This window comes from Schistocerca nitens, chromosome 4 (genome assembly GCF_023898315.1).
Source record: "Schistocerca nitens isolate TAMUIC-IGC-003100 chromosome 4, iqSchNite1.1, whole genome shotgun sequence".
NCBI lineage: Eukaryota > Metazoa > Arthropoda > Insecta > Orthoptera > Acrididae > Schistocerca > Schistocerca nitens.
The window spans coordinates 367,336,236-367,353,224 of NC_064617.1; positions in this window are offsets into that span (position 1 = coordinate 367,336,236).

Genomic DNA, 16,989 nt, shown 5'->3' on the forward strand with positions numbered 1-16,989 from the left:
ATTTATATTTCAGAGTGGAATTACAACACACACAAAGCAGCAAAGGAATAAAACAAAATAAAGAGAATCATACAAAAACATTAACGCATGCTGACGATCATAGAACCACTCCAACAGAAGAATTACTAAGAAATATAAGCAACATTGGTCAAAACCATAATCTCAGAATGTCTATAGAAAAAACAAAACCATTAGCATTCGGAGGAAAACAACACATACGACCAAAAATATCAACAGAAAACAAAATAGCCGAGGAAGCAACTCATTTTAAGTACCTGAGTATATGTAAATGTATTAGATAAAAACAAACAACACGTCGATTTTAAAAACGTGAGACGTTAGTAAAAGAATAAAATTGAAATGAACAGGCGTTCTAAACATTGTTCTAAACCAAAGGGTTACGGGACGTAGGGCAGTCAGGGAGAATATCATCACGTTCTGAAGTTATACAGGGTGTTACAAAAAGGTACGGACAAACTTTCAGGAAACATCCCTCACACACAAAGAAAGAAAATGTGTTATGTGGACATGTGTCCGGAAATGCTTACTTTCCATGTTAGAGCTCATTGTTTTACTTCTCTTCAAATCACATTAATCATGGAATGGAAACACACAGCAACAGAACGTACCAGCGTGACTTCAAACATTTTGTTACAGGAAATGTTTAAAATGTCCTCCATTAGCGAGGATACATGCATCCACCCTCCATCGCATGGAATCAATGATGCGCTGATGCAGCCCTGGAGAATGGCGTATTGTATCACAGCCGTCCACAATACGAGCACGAAGAGTCTCTACATTTGGTACCGGGGTTGCGTAGACAAGAGCTTTCAAATGCCCCCATAAATGAAAATCAAGAGGGTTGAGGTCAGGAGAGCGTGGAGGCCATGGAATTGGTCCGCCTCTACCAATCCATCGGTCACCGAATATGTTGTTGAGAAGCGTTCGAACACTTCGACTGAAATGTGCAGGAGCTCCATCGTGCATGAACCACATGTTGTGTCGTACTTGTAAAGGCACATGTTCTATCAGCAAAGGTAGAGTATCCCGTATGAAATCATGAGAACGTGCTCCATTAAACGTAGGTGGAAGAACATGAGACCCAATCAAGACATCACCAACAATGCCCGTCCAAACGTTCACAGAATATCTGTGTTGATGACGTGATTGCACAATTGCGTGCGGATTGTCGACTGCCCACACATGTTGATTGTGAAAATTTACAGTTTGATCACGTTGGAATGAAGCCTCATCCGTAAAGAGAACATTTGCACTGAAATAAGGATTGACACTTTGTTGGATGAACCATTCGCTGAAGTGTACCCGTGGAGGCCAATCAGCTGCTGATAGTGCCTGCACAAGCTGTACATGGTACGGAACCAACTGGTTCTCCCGTAGCACTCTCCATACAGTGACGTGGTCAACGTTACCTTGTTCAGCAGCAACTTCTCTGTCGCTGACATTAGGGTTATCGTCAACTGCACGAAGAATTGCCTCGTCCATTGCAGGTGTCCTCGTCGTTCTAGGTCTTCCCCAGCCCTGAGTCATAGGCTGGAATGTTCGTTGCTCCCTAAGACGCCGATCAATTGCTTCGAACGTCTTCCTGTCGGGACACCTTTGTTCTGGAAATCTGTCTCGGTACAAACGTACCGCGCCACGGCCATTGCCCCGTGCTAATCCATACATCAAATGGGCATCTGCCAACTCCGCATTTGTAAACATTGCACTGACTGCTAAACCACGTTCGTGATGAACACTAACCTGTTGATGCTACGTACTGATGTCCTTGATGCTAGTACTGTAGAGCAATGAGTCGCATGTCAACACAAGCACCGATGTCAACATTACCTTCCTTCAATTGAGGCAACTGGCGGTGAATCGAGGAAGTACAGTACATACTGACGAAACTAAAACGACCTCTAACATGGAAATCAAGCGTTTCCGAACACATGTCCACATCACATATTTTTCGGTACTACGTTGCACTTACATTACGCAAGTGCCTACTACCAGAGGTGTACACATTCCGCTTTTAACCTGATAGTTCTTGCCTGTTAGCCAGGCATGCAAACTGCCGCACGTTACCAGCAGAACGTACAGACTCCCATCCAAGCCAAGCTATGCCCAACCCAAGAAGGCTAAAGGGATCTTGCTTGCCTGTCCATATTCCTGCCCTGCTACACTACGCAGCGGTTTATTCTGTACCCTTTTATTGCAGTGTCATGAGTAGAGTTCGGAAGTCGATGAAAAGTCTTTTCTTGCCCGAGTATAACAAGACGAAGCTCAATAAAATATGTATTCATTTTGGGTCATTGTAGGCGAGGAAATGGTGGATTTTATGTGCTGCTTCCCCCTTTTCGACGTATTTCGGGCTTTTTTTCTTTCTTTCGATGTTTACGGTTTTCTCTACAACTTCATTCTCTTTCGGCCAGTACTGTCTATTTTCAATTCGAACCATCATCGAGCCACTTCTAACCCATTTTTTTCTGTTATAAGTACATCCATCTTAGAAATTTGTGATGCTTTGCACCTAATATCCTGGATATGTTGATTATACTGCAATGCCGACTAAAGTAAGATTTTGGAAGTCTAGTTTATTTGACATTGGTGTGTTTTAGCCAAGTGTGACCCCAGTTATACAAATTTTAATTCCTTTTTCCAGCATGTGTTCTGCGGGTTTGCTGAACTCATTCTAAGTGGGGAAAATAGTTCATTGTAAATTCCTCAATAGCCTTTTAGCAAGCACGAAGCTCGTTTTTCATATTATGTTAATCTAGAAAATACATCTCAGATTGAAGAAGCTTCTCTTTCATACTAAGCGAATTGCACAAACTGCATACCACCAGAACGTGGATTTTTATTACCCAATGAGTCATCTTCTTTCTTACTTCAATCAATGTTTGCTCTATTTCGAAAGCCTGTATACTACCAAATGACCTCGTTCGTAGCACACAATTCCAGACACGTGTCAGGTGCTAAGTCTTTGTTCTCTTTCAAAATTCGTATGGAGTGAGGAAACTGGTGGACAAGTTTACAAACATGTCGTAACATACTCGAAGCTGCCTTATAAGATCACGAAAGCTTTTCCCTTCTAGACTTCAGCTCTTTTTATTCATTTTCCTACTCCCACCGTTATAATAACTGAGCTGCAAGCATGTACCTGGCTAGTCACGTTGGATTGATAACGCAACCTGTTGTCAGGTGCGGCAGGCTGAACAGGTCCCGTGAGGCTTGCCAGCTTGCAGAAACCAAAGTTGGCCTGTTTTAAGCACAGCGCTTTAGCACACATGCACTCTTGTGTCTCCGTTGCGGCAAGTTGAGCTGTTTTAATGGTTGCAGCGGAGACAAGGGCAGGCAGCCTGGAAAGAGAATTTGTACACCTCTGCCTAACGCGCGCCACTTCTCACCGCCTCTGTGGCTTCCGACAGACTGGAATGCTATGCTGGCGTGGGGCTGACATGGGTATTCGGTTTCTACCTATTGTGACGCAGTTATGTTGACTACACAAATGATTTTCAACCACAACGCTCGCAGTGACCTCATTCATAACTACATCTTCCACAACACTAGCACTAGCACTTTGACATTGACGTTCTCGTTGCTATAATTAAGTTGTGCTCGATGGGCAGGATAGGATAAGTATCTGGGCACATTTCTCCTTTCCATCTGTTGAAGTGGTGTTCGCATCGATGTCTATTGTCATCCAACGTTAGCGTCCTTCAGCAGTTGTATTTCTCGGTAGATTTTCTGATACAATTGTAGGCGTCGCGAGTACCTGTGTAATAACAGTGACCATTATAATTGCTTCTAGAACGAATTCACTCTGTAGCGGAGTGTACAATGACTTGAAGATTGCCGTCAGATTAAAACTGTATGCCGGACCGAAACTCGGATATGGAACGTTGGCCTAGAGAATTCAAATGCTCTACGTGCTGGGCTATCCCGGCAAGGTTACAGAGTCGAGTTCCGGTCCCGCACACTTAATTTGCCAGGGAGTTTCAGATATCACTGTCTTTGTTTCTACATCTTTGCATTTCGAAATTCCATAACCTCACATGCAGTCGATGCATGAAAACTTAACCTTATTCTCATCTTCTACAAGCAGCGAATAATTTCAAGGCCATAGATAGACCGTGAGAACTGTCAGTCTGAAGATACTGGTGGTTCTCACTGTCCTATGATCCCTAAAAACAGACTATTATAGCTATTCCAGTGTTCATGAATGGCTCATGAGTACAGCGACGTTAATAAAGTTTCAGTGAGCACTGTTGTGCAGACAAGGCTTAACAAGCATGTCACTAAATTTTTCGTGATTGTTGCTATATGCGAATTAAGCCATGATCTGTGACATTTTAGGGTGACTAACGTTTCTTCTCGTAATATTAGAACCTTCTTCAGATGATAAAAAGACATTACCCAACGGGTATCCATCGCTGTTTCGATAATGTGGATTTATCAATCTACATGTTATATACGACGCCTGTATTCTGCTTCTGTGGAGACGTGTATTTAATGCGAAAAATCGTCTTGTCAGCTTGTAACCACGAATGTTTGATCTTCCTTCACATTTCATCTGTTTGTTCGTAACGACGTATTTATTATGTAGCATTCGTTTTCTCTGTTTTTGAAAAAATTCGACTGTTTCACTAGAAATCCTGAAAATATGCCACACTTGTCAGCCTGTCATCATTATCGTCACCCTCACCGTCAACGTCATCGTTATCACGATACAATCATTAGCAACACAAGCCATTCACTGCTTGGTAAAGGCATATATTAACCTTTTTCACACACTACAATCACACATGCGCGAAACTAAAAGCTTCTATCGCTGACGTCGTTGTGTTGTAGAATTTTGGAAGACGTTTCATGCTCGCGTTTAACAAAATTTCGGGAGAAAGAATCTTCTGTGCAAGAATCAATATGGACTCGTCAAACAAAACGATTGGCAGTACCGCAATTCTGTCTATTTGTCTACGACATTCAGAATGCAATAGATAACGGCTCCAAGGATCATGTCGTGCTCCCTGATTTCCAAAATGCGTTCAATACAGTTGCGCACTGCCACCTAATGAACCAAATACAAACGTATAACATATCAGACCGTGTGTGATTGGACTGTCGAGTTTCTACAAAACAAAACAAAGCGTGTCATTCTTAACGATGAGAAATCTTCGTACAAAAAATTAATTCCGATCGTACCCAGTGAGTGTTGTAGGACCATTACTTTCGACGGTTCATGTAAACAAGACTTTTCGAAGATTATGTTATTGTTCACAAAGTAGTCGCAACGCTAGAAAATTGCAGCGAAATGCAGGAAGACCTGCAAGAAATGGACACTTGGTCGAGAGATTGGCAGTCGATCTTCAGCTAAACAAATGTAGCGGGTTGCGAGTGAATAGGAAGAAAAATCTGTCATTGTATGATTACACTATGGCAGAAGCGTCAATGAAAGCAATCGCATGATTAAAATAGCCAGGAGTGAGCGTACGAAGCGATTAAAATTAATACGACTACATAAAACTAATCGCAGGTAACGGAGATGCCAGACTAAGATTAATTGGAACAATTCTCAGGAAGTGTGGTCCACCTACATAGGAAATACCTGTACATCTACGCCTATACTATGCGAAACACTGTGAAATGAATGGCAGAGGGTACCTCAATTATACCAGCTTTGCGGCTTATTCCCGTTACATTCCAGTATGCGGCGCGATAGGAACTATTGTTTAAATGCCTCTGTGCTGTAATTAACCTAATCTTGTCCTCATGGTTCCGATGGAAGTGATGTGTAGGAAGCTGTAGTATATTCCTATGCATCGTCTAAAGTCTGTTCTACAAACTTCGTTAGCAGAGTTCCTCGGGATATTTTATGACTATCTGTAAGAGTATGCCAGTTCAGTTCTTCCAACATCTCTGAGACACTCTTCCGCAGGTCACACAAACGTGTGAAACGTCCCCTTTGAACCATTTATACACGACTGTGCTTAAACTGACGCACAATATTTTTAGCGCAACGCAATCTGACTTTCAATAATCTCTACAAGAGAATGGCCCTGACTAACATTAACCTGTACTTTTCACAAATCACTTACCTCACAAAAATCTTGGTTACTCCCACAACTGCAATACAGCAAGCGCCACTACTGCCAGCTAAATAAAAGATTCAAACTATGGAAGGCACTAACTACTGATAGGGATAGTTAGCAAATGAAAGATATTAATAGAGAACAAACAATGTATTTACCTTGATATCATCATATATAAATATAGCAGTTCATGACAAATTTCAAAACTCCGCCATCTCTCTCCCCACATCCACCACTGCTGGCGGCTCACCTCCAACTGCGCAACGCTACGCGCTGTTCGCAGCCAGCTGCCTAACACTACAATGGCGAGTATTACAACAATGCAAAGCAGCCACAGACTGCACACAGCACAGCCAGTGATTTTCATACAGAGGTGGCGTTACCAATAAAAAAACCTAAACAGCCTACTTACATAGCCCCCATGCTCCACACAAAAAATTTTACAAATTGGTTTGGGCAGTGCCCAATACAGATTTGTTAAAATTGTTCATAATCGTAATTACAATAACAAAGAAATCAAATGCACACACTTATTGATACAATGTTGGTCAAAAGCTAAAATTTTCTCACAGTCCATAAAGACAGTCCTGATCATTCATCAAATTGCAGTGTTTTTCTCAAAGTCTGAGCAGTAAAAGAAAATGCACACGGAAGTAGTGGATTTCCATGCAGTCTTGAAGAAGTAGCGTTGTCCTTCCAACGGAAAGACAGTGCTGACTCTTGACATGCTGACATGTAATGGGCCACAACAGAGCAAACCCACAGCGGAGTCAGTCGAAGTTTTGAAGAGTATTGGTGGGTAGGTTATCACAGAGCAGACCCACTGTAGTCCTGGTAGAGATTACGGTATTGGTGGGCCACCAGAGGTGCAGACCCACTGCAGTCCTTGTAGAGATGGCCAGCAGCCATCTGTTGTGACTGTGCAGGTGCACAATCACCATTGAAGAGTCTTGCGGATAATATAGCAAGTCCATAACCACCACTTGTGCACTCACATTTAGGAATTGTCCTTAGAACCAGCAATGCTGTTAACCAGTCCCTTGCTGAATTATTAACACACGTGCAAACACTAACAGTCCCTACTTCTCACATATTGTCCATATACTACGACCAACAGAAACGTGTGCAGTGAAATGTAACTTACAAGTTAATAATATGATGAACTGGTGACAATTACAATTTTATAACATGAGAATACAATTACAAAGGTACAAAATACATCATTAAAGAACATAACAATACAGAGAACATTTGTAATACATGCTTTACAAAAGAATCGAAATAACATATAAATCAGTGTCACAGGAATTATGACATAAGTACATACATGAAAGATCAGAATAACTTTTGGAATATTAACTTCACACATGAGCATTAAAACAAAACAGAATAAATAATGTCTAAGCATATTTACAAGGTAAATAACATATTATTAATGCCAATTATATTTGAGGATAACAGTATTCCTCATCATAGTGAATGTAGCTTAGTATTAGAAAAATTCTACAACATAAGTCTTATCAGATAAACATATAAATACAGGAAAAACATAAATACACAAGGGAACACAAACACATAGTGGGATAACACAAGGAAAGGACAGGGCTTCTTTTACTGCAGTATTTTGCAAACAAAACTTTCTTTACTTCTCGGAGATCTCCCTTCGTTCCTCACTATTTCCAAAAAGTCCTATCTATACCTGTTTTCTGTATTCTAACCATATTTCTTACAAAATAATTATGGCTCATTGTACAATACTCATTTTGGCCCAAATCTTTTTTTATATACCTTGTCAATGCATTGCTTCCAATTCATCATAGTTAGTTTCTTATACAGTCTACCCCCTCTTAAGCTAACTTAAATCTACTGAGCTCAGATGCTAAACTAAGGGACGAGGCAATGCAGTAGCACAAAACAATTAACACAAACAGCAATGATCAAAAATACAAATGGCGAAGCAAGCAACATAAATTACAACTAACATAAGGCAATGAGCAGCAAACAAGAAAAATAAATCTGGCTTAGCAGAGTAACACAAATTTAAATTCAGTAGCACTATGCCTGGCAAACAGCATAACTTATACCTAAACATGACAAAGTTCAAGCAGAAAAAGTATTACACTAAAAATGGCCATGTCTAATACCTATGTCACATCTTAACACTAGAGTGATGCATCACAATTTATTCTACAAAAGAAATTAACAAGTACTTGAAAAGAAAACTATGATTGCAGTTACTGTGAAGGTAAATGTCTTTTTGTGCTCCCTCATTTTTTTTGAAAAAATTATTATTTACTCGATCTGTAGACAGAAAATATTTATATTAGTACATCTATAAAATTTTATTTTAACCAATGCTGCAGTGCAGCTAGAAACTAGATATTAAACAAAATGAGTAAATATGTACAAAGGAAGGCATGAAACATCATTCATTAGCCATAGGGCATTTCATAAGGTAGTACAGAAAATCTCTCAACTCTCGTAGAAAGACGCTTGTCATAATCAGGTGTGCAGATGTAAAAATATTTCTCGTGATTTCATTAGGCATTTCTGTAAATACCATAAATTAAGAGCTCCACAGTGTCAACATATGTTTTCAAGTTCGACCATGTCGTTTTTGCGATGCTCTCTACAAAGGAACGTCAATAGCGAGGATAATGGCCTCCCCTTTTTTTTCTACCTGTGCCGCTGAAAAGGGCTCGCAATAATGGCTTTTTCTCCAGGCGTCTGACACACCTGGCCGCTCACAACGAATTACTTCACGGTCACTTACCTTTCTTAATGAAATATTTACGACAGCAGTTTTCGCTACAGCGACAGTCTCATATAAAAATTTCATAGGTCAAGAATTTGCGTTACAAATCTGTAGAACCAAAATCGTATGAACATAGTGTCCAAAAATTTTCGCCGGCATTGTGATACATTCACGCATTTACACACATTTCATAACTCTTAAAGTACGATTCTCGGTTTACAACATCCTTTTTCACCAGTCAGAGTCCCTACCTTCTATTCATTATTCATATACATATAAACACGTAATCACATTCCTTATATAGCATCATCTTATTGATCATAAACATACCGCAACAGCATAATACACATCGTCGTCGTAAAAATAACATCATAACACCTCAGTCAAATCTCAAAATCGTCGTAGCTTCCTCCAATAATACCACAACCTAAAAAAATTCTCTGCTCATTTCAATAGTGTCATCTACCTTAAATGTACTTTAAAATCATGCTCCCTTACCAAATACATCATCCAAAGCTCTCATAGTATCACAATGGTTCTGAAAAAATATGAACAGTTCACAAAGTACAGACAAAATACAATTTCATAAGTGTGAAGTTACCCAACTGTGTAATTACGTAAACATCTGTCACTAATGTAGTAAAAAAATGTTTGTTTCTTTGTTAAATAATCAGATAGCTGTGTAATTTATGTGTTAGAGAAATATGGTACCGATGTGTAAAGTTGTATAAGCAAATACCATTTTAGCTAGGGCTCCTTGTGCTCGCCAAACACATGGTACACAAAGTAGGCGTGTACCCCCCAGAGGATAAATGAATAATACCCTCAGGTGTTACAGATTACAGCAATGGAATGAAATGTATCATGGAATACCTTTGTATCATTGTACTTCAAATATCTTTAAAAATAAATGTTTTGAGTACAAAATTAATCACTCAAATGCGTGTACTGTAGCGCTAAACTGTGCGTCTTGTTGTAAGATAATCTCTGTGGAAGTGTCGTAGTTATCGTCGTCCGAAAGCTAAGTTCTGCAGAAGTCAATGTACTTACCTCACGATACACAAAAATGAAATGCTTTGCGAATAGATATCTTAGTTATTATGTACCTGACCGTGATCAAGAAAGTACTATAATGTAACGAATTGTTGTGCTACAGAAAAGGCAGTCTCATTGTAGCTATACCACAAAAGTTACTACTAAACATGTTCTTCTTTCCAAAAGAATTCAGAAAACTGTGCAGATATAAAACAGATACAGCGCAAAAGCAACATTGTAAATTGTGTCACACATTAGTAGCATCGTGATAAAATCGTGTATCTTTCACAGAAACCAAATACTAAGTCATCTTTAATCTCACACAAACTACTTCAAATAAAGAATGTCTTTTCAAGTAAACCAAAATGTTGCATTAAAATCTCATTAGCAGTATATGTTCTAAGTATGTAAGCCTTATAGTTGTTACGTAATTGTGCAACTAACAAGCAAGAATGTACACACACAATAACACTGTGACGTCTGTTCACTATAACAATGCATTCGTAGTTTCTGTTTAAAAATGTTCCCTAGGTTCTTGATTGGATATTTAACTTCAAAACATTGTTGCATGTTAACAGTTTCTCAGTGTGACAAAGCGTACTAGTAGCGTCAATTGAAAAGTTTTATGGCAAAGACAAAGTTAAAAAGCAGATTATCTTTCAATAAACGGTTTTAAATTTGAAATGTGGTACAATCTTTTACTCTTCAAAGTACTCAGAGTTTCAGCTTGAACGCAATTATCATGCAGTATACGTCGGTAAAGAATACTGGAATTTTTCTCAAGGTTAGCTTCTATGTTATTTTTCTCTGAGCCAGCCGGCGCACGTGGGTGCCTGCGGCGCGAGTCATTGTCTGTCTCTTTGTTGGCGCGCGTCGTTATTGGGATTAGGAGACCTAACTTCTATAAATTCACTCTGACGAGAAGGCCCTGCTCTGTTTAAATCCCGCCAGTTCTGATGCAATTCAGGTCTGTCGTTACGAATATATCGTCTGTCGTCATGTCGGTAGGTTCCGTAGTTTCTTCCTTGTCCGTCACGTGGTGGAGAATTTCTCCCTGAATCGTAACTGTGCGCCGAACTGTTGCGTCTGAAGTTATTCTGTCTCCCTTGATAATAATAGTTCTGATTCCCATATTGTCTGATTCTATGGTTATTTCTGTCATATTCATTACTACGGAAATGCGATCTTTCTCTGAATCTATTATTGTGCCAGCGGTTGTCATTAGGGTGGTGTCTGTTTTGGTCACGATTTGTGTTGTGAGAATAGCCTTGTCGTGTCCAGTTATTATTTCTGTCATCACGGAAATGTGGCGGATGTGACCTGTAATTGTTGTGTTCCTGTTCTCGCGTTCCGCGATTGTCAGTGTCAATTTCCAGTTCTTGTAACAGTCCCTGAAAAGCTTCAATGTCGTCTTTGCAACGTCCTGCCAAAATAATATGTCGTAAATGTTCAGGCAGTTTGATTAAGCAAATTCGGATGAGTTCTGAGGGGCTGTATGGGTTTGAAAGATACTGATTCTTATGCAACATGTCTTCAAAATATTTCATAATACTGGAAAATTCAGATTGTTCGAAACGTTTCATCATTATGATGCTATGTTTTACTCGGTCTTGTGTGGCTTGAGACCAATATGCTGAGAGGAAGGCATGGTAAAATTCTCCTTCACTGTGGCAATCGTGAATGACCGATCGCATTCTTACAGCTGGTTCATTCTCTAAGTAGCCACACATAAATTCTAATCTGTGTTCTAATGACCAGTTGGGAGGAAAACAATGAGAGAATTGATGGAGCCACGCTTGTGGATGAATGTCGTTGGCAGAATTCTTAAACGTTTTGAATTTACGTGTAGTAATGAACAGCTTATAGTCAAAATCATCGTGTCGGCGAGTAGCATATCGGTCATTGTTACGTCGTGTCGGCGGTTCCATCTCAAAATTCGGTGTGCCTGTGTTATTATTTTGTGATTGTTCCGTATTTCTATGTCCCTCTTCCCGTATTCGGGCGCGAGTGTCCTCTGAAATACGTAATTCTTGTATTACGTGTGTCAGCTGATCTTGTACTAAGCGGTTTTCTCTTTTGTACTGTGTATTGATTTGATTTTGATTTTGTTTGAATTTTCTAATTTCTTCATACTCTTCAGTGTCAGTGAAGGCTACAGGTGTTGTGTCATTCAGATCATCATCTACCTTTGTAGATAAGTTAGTGAACTGATCTGAAAGTTCGGCTACTTTATCCGATAGTGTACTTATTTCCTCAGTGTGTTTTTCTGAACCAAGTTTCAGAGTATCTACTGTGTCCTTTAAGTTTTCCTGACTTTTTGCGAGTTGCGTAACCGAATCGGAAGATGCAACCGAGTCAAATTTAGCTTGCAGGGTCTCATGATTTTCATGAACAGTAGTTTGCAGTTCTTTTATGGCTGCTTCGTGATTCTGTAATGCATTTTCATGCCGCAAAAAATAGGTTGAAAATGCTCACAAATTTGTGTTTTTACGTCATTACTGGCTTTTTGACATTTCGATTCAATGTTATGTAACTCGGTAGTTAAATCTTCACGTGTTTGTTCAAGCTTATTTTCCACTGAGTCTAACTTTTGAAGCTTTTGTTCCAATGTGTCTAATTTTTGAAGCTTTTGCTGTGTTTGTCTCTAATTTTGTACCGTTGTGTCTAATTTTTCAAGCTTTTGCTGTGTTTGTCTCTGATTTTGTACCATTGTGTCTAATTTTTCAAGCTTTTGCTGTGTTTGTCTCTGATTTTGTTCCATTTGTTGCATTAATTGCAATAATAATGTATTAGTGTCCGGAATCTGTTTCTCTATGCTTTTTGGCAGTGCATTTTCACCGGCAACATTCACATTTTGACAAGCAGAAAATGTGTCTTGACTCATTTGAGAAAACGGTGAGGACCCAAAACCTAAGTCTACAGTATTTGCAATATTGTGTTCTGTCATTCCCGATTCCTGAGGCGAGCTGTTGCCGACCGATCGATCGATAATGCTTCCCTCTTCACTAATTGTTTCCCTGTCCACGCCATTGTTTGCCGCACGCTCCATTTCCCTATGCACAATTACCAAATTACTAATTTGAACATCAGTTAATTCATTACTCGGTGGCGCTAACACACTGCTTTCATTTTCACTGTCATTTCTCAGTTTACTTTGGATCCTAGTATTACGTTTTTCACACGCCATTGTTGTCACAGTATTTCACACGACAACACAGAAAAACACAATTTGAAGAGCAAAAATAGGGGAACACAATAACATAGCACTGAAAATAATATCTAGTTAATTGCAGCTGCGAAATACTTGGTGCAAATCTACATGCATACCACAACTGTTTTACTGTACAACAATGAAAGACTGCAACTACAAAGGAGATTTTTCTCTACAATTACGCGCTAGCAATAAACAAAAGCTACACTAATTACACAAACTACAAGAAAAAAAATCAGAAGATTCCAGTGAGGTATCCTCGGCTAAGGGTCGACATATGAAACGTCCCCTTTGAAACATTTATACACGACTGTGCTTAAACTGACGCACAATATTTTTAGCGCAACGCAATCTGACTTTCAATAATCTCTACAAGAGAATGGCCCTGACTAACATTAACCTGTACTTTTCACAAATCACTTACCTCACAAAAATCTTGGTTACTCCCACTACTGCAATACAGCAAGCGCCACTACTGCCAGCTAAATAAAAGATTCAAACTATGGAAGGCACTAACTACTGATAGGGATAGTTAGCAAATGAAAGATATTAATAGAGAACAATCAATGTATTTACCTTGACATCATTATATATATATATATATATATATATATATATATATATATATATATATATATATATATATATATATATATAGCAGTTCATGACAAATTTCAAAACTCCACCATCTCTCTCCCCACATCCACCACTGCTGGCGGCTCACCTCCAACTGCGCAACGCTACGCGCTGTTCGCAGCCAGCTGTCTAACACTACAATGGCGAGTATTACAACAATGCAAAGCAGCCACAGACTGCACACAGCACAGCCAGTGATTTTCATACAGAGGTGGCGTTACCAATAAAAAAAACCTAAACAGCCTACTTACACGTGTCGCCATTTGACCTACACTTCCCTGTCTGCGTTCAATATTCCCTCGTAGTTCTATTTGGTAAGGGTCCCACACGCTTGAGCAACACTCAACGATGGGTCCCACAAATGATTTGTAGACTGATTTCATCTGCTTCACCCACGACTGAGCCTGTGTGATCGTTCCAAGTTATGCCTCTTCTGAGCAATACACCCATGTTTTTCTAAAGTTTTATGAAATTACCAATTCCATCTGTGACTCGCTGATATTATGTTCACAGTATACCATGATTTTTTGTTTTGTGAAGTGCACATTTTACAATTCTGAACATTTAAAGCAAATTTTCTATCTTTAAATCAATCTGAAATCTTGCCAAGGTCTGACTGAATATTTGTGCATCTTTGTTCAGAAGGTACCTCTTTACGGATAACTACATCATCTGTGATAACTCTCAGGTTAATTTTGTCCTTAAGGTCACTGATATACAAGAAGAACAGCTAGGGAACCAAACCCACTTCCATGGGGTGCACCAGAAGTTACTTCTATCTGGTGATGACTCTCCGTCCAAGTTAACACACTCCGTTCTCGTTACCAAGAAATCCTCAATCCAGTTACAAATTTCGCCTGATAACTCATACGATCGTCCTTTTGATAGTAAGCGTAGGTGTGGCACTGAGTCAAATGCTTCTCGGAAATCGAGAAATATTGCATCTACGCGACTGTCTTGATCCATTTTTCTCAGGATGTCATGTGATAAAAGTTCGAGATGGATTTCACATTATCTATATTTTCTAAATACATTCTGGTTGGCTTCGTGAAGGACGTTCAATTCGAGATACCTCATTATGTTTAAGCATAGAATATATTCCAATATTATACTAAAAACGAATTTAGTCAAGTGTGCTCTGTATTTTCTTTTAACTTCTGGGCACGGTTTTTTAGTCGAGAGATCTACCATAGGTTATAGGTAACAGAAGAGTTAACTCAGTCGCATATTGGGTATAGAATCTGAGGGGGATTCCATCTGGTCCTCGGAATTTGTTCAGTTTTAATGATTTCAGCAGTATCTCAACGCTATTGACGCTATTATCTATTTCACTTATCTTTTCAGTTGTAGGATGATGAAATTGTGGCCTTACTCTTGGTTTTGCCTTTTTAAGAAACATTTGAAAATAGAGTTAAGCGTATTTACTTTTGTTTTGCTACTTTCAATTTCAGTACATGTCTGGTCCATGAATGCCTGGACACAAACTTTTATACCACTAACAGACTTTACAAACGACCAGAGTTTTGTGAAAGATCTTTCGCCAGTGTTTTACTACGGCAGTCAGTGAGGCTTCACGCGTTGTTCTCTGGACTGCCAAACGTGATTCATTCGGCGTCTCTCTATCTACAGCCTTATGCTTCGCTTTGTACCTATTATCCAGTAGTGTCTATTTCTTTACGGTGATTGTATACCATGGAGGTTCTCTACCATCACCCGCTTTTCTACTGGGTACATACCTATCCAGTGCATGGTCAACTTTTCTTTTAAGCTTGAGCTATAGTTCCTCTATGAACACCAGTCCTGAGATAAAAGTTTCAAGTTCCTTGTGGAGACAGGACACTACTGCTTCTTTCTCTGGTTTTCTGAACACATGCATCATTCTACTTGTTTTAGTTGCCTCTAAAACCTTCTTTCGATCAATAGTTGAATAATGTTCGTCAGTCTGGGACCCGTTTCAGATAGGATTGATAGAGGACATGTAGAATTTCCGAAGAAGAGACGCACGTTTTATTACAGGTCCGTTTAGTAAAGGCGAAAGCATCACGCCTATAGTCAGCCAGTTCCAGTGGAAGACGGTGCAAAAGAGGCGTTCAGCATCACGATGTGGTTTACTGTTAAACTTCCCAGCGCATACGTTCCCAGAACAATGAACGAAAATATTGCTTCCACCTACATATATCTTGCGAAAAGACCTTGAAGACAAAATTAAAGAGATTCGCACTCACTCGGATCCTCACCGCAATCGTTCTTCTCGTGGACCATTTGCAACTGGGCAGGGATGGGGGGAAATGACAGCGGTACACGAAGTACCCTCCGCCACACGTTATAAGGTGGCTTGCGGAGTATATATGAACGTGGAAACAGAAATAACTGATAATGATCTATAGTTCTCTTCAATGTTCAAACTGAATTTAACTATCCATTAGATAACCTTCACGGTTTCTTCTTGTGACTCAGAATCCAAAGAATAACTGATTTCTAACATCCATTCGCCTGTTTGTACGTTCCACCTTATACTCCGCTGCAGAGTGCAAATTTCATTCTGGTCTACAATTTTATAACTGGTCCTCGATATCCTGGCTATTCACATTTGAGATCATCGCAAACTTCTATTGGGGGCAGATCTGGGGAACTGGATGATGATGGTGACACTTCAGCATCACGCGGGCAATTCATAGAGGCACGTGCTATGTATATACGAGCATTGTTTTGTTGAAAAATGGCTCAAAAATATTGTCGCATGGGAGATAACACATGACGACGCGCGATGTCAGTGATGCACTGTCGTGCCATCTATAGTTCCCTCAGTCACTGCCACCTGTGACCAGAATTCATGTCCGATAGCTCCGCACACCATGGTGCCAGAAGTAACTCCACTGTGCCTCTCCAAAACTTTGAAGGAAACTATCCTCTTCACAGATGCTCGCCTTTGTCAACGGTGATAGACACCTGGGGTAAGGTGAGATCCCTGATTTATAGCTGAGCATCGTGCGTCACCACTCACGAGCAGTCCATGCATCCTCGTCACGACAGCACTACAGACGAAGAAATTTGTGTTAGGATGTTAACCGCAGCCGCCGCTTGAGTAGTCTGTAACCAATGGGGCGTGATACCGCAATGCTGGAAGGAGTCGATTACTTGCCCTCGAATGGGTTACGATATGCTTTGGTCGGTATAATGTGGTTGTCAGGCGTGGTCGACCGGAATCTTGACTACAATTATGCCTACCTTCACTTTCACGTCGAGTCCGACATCGTGCCACT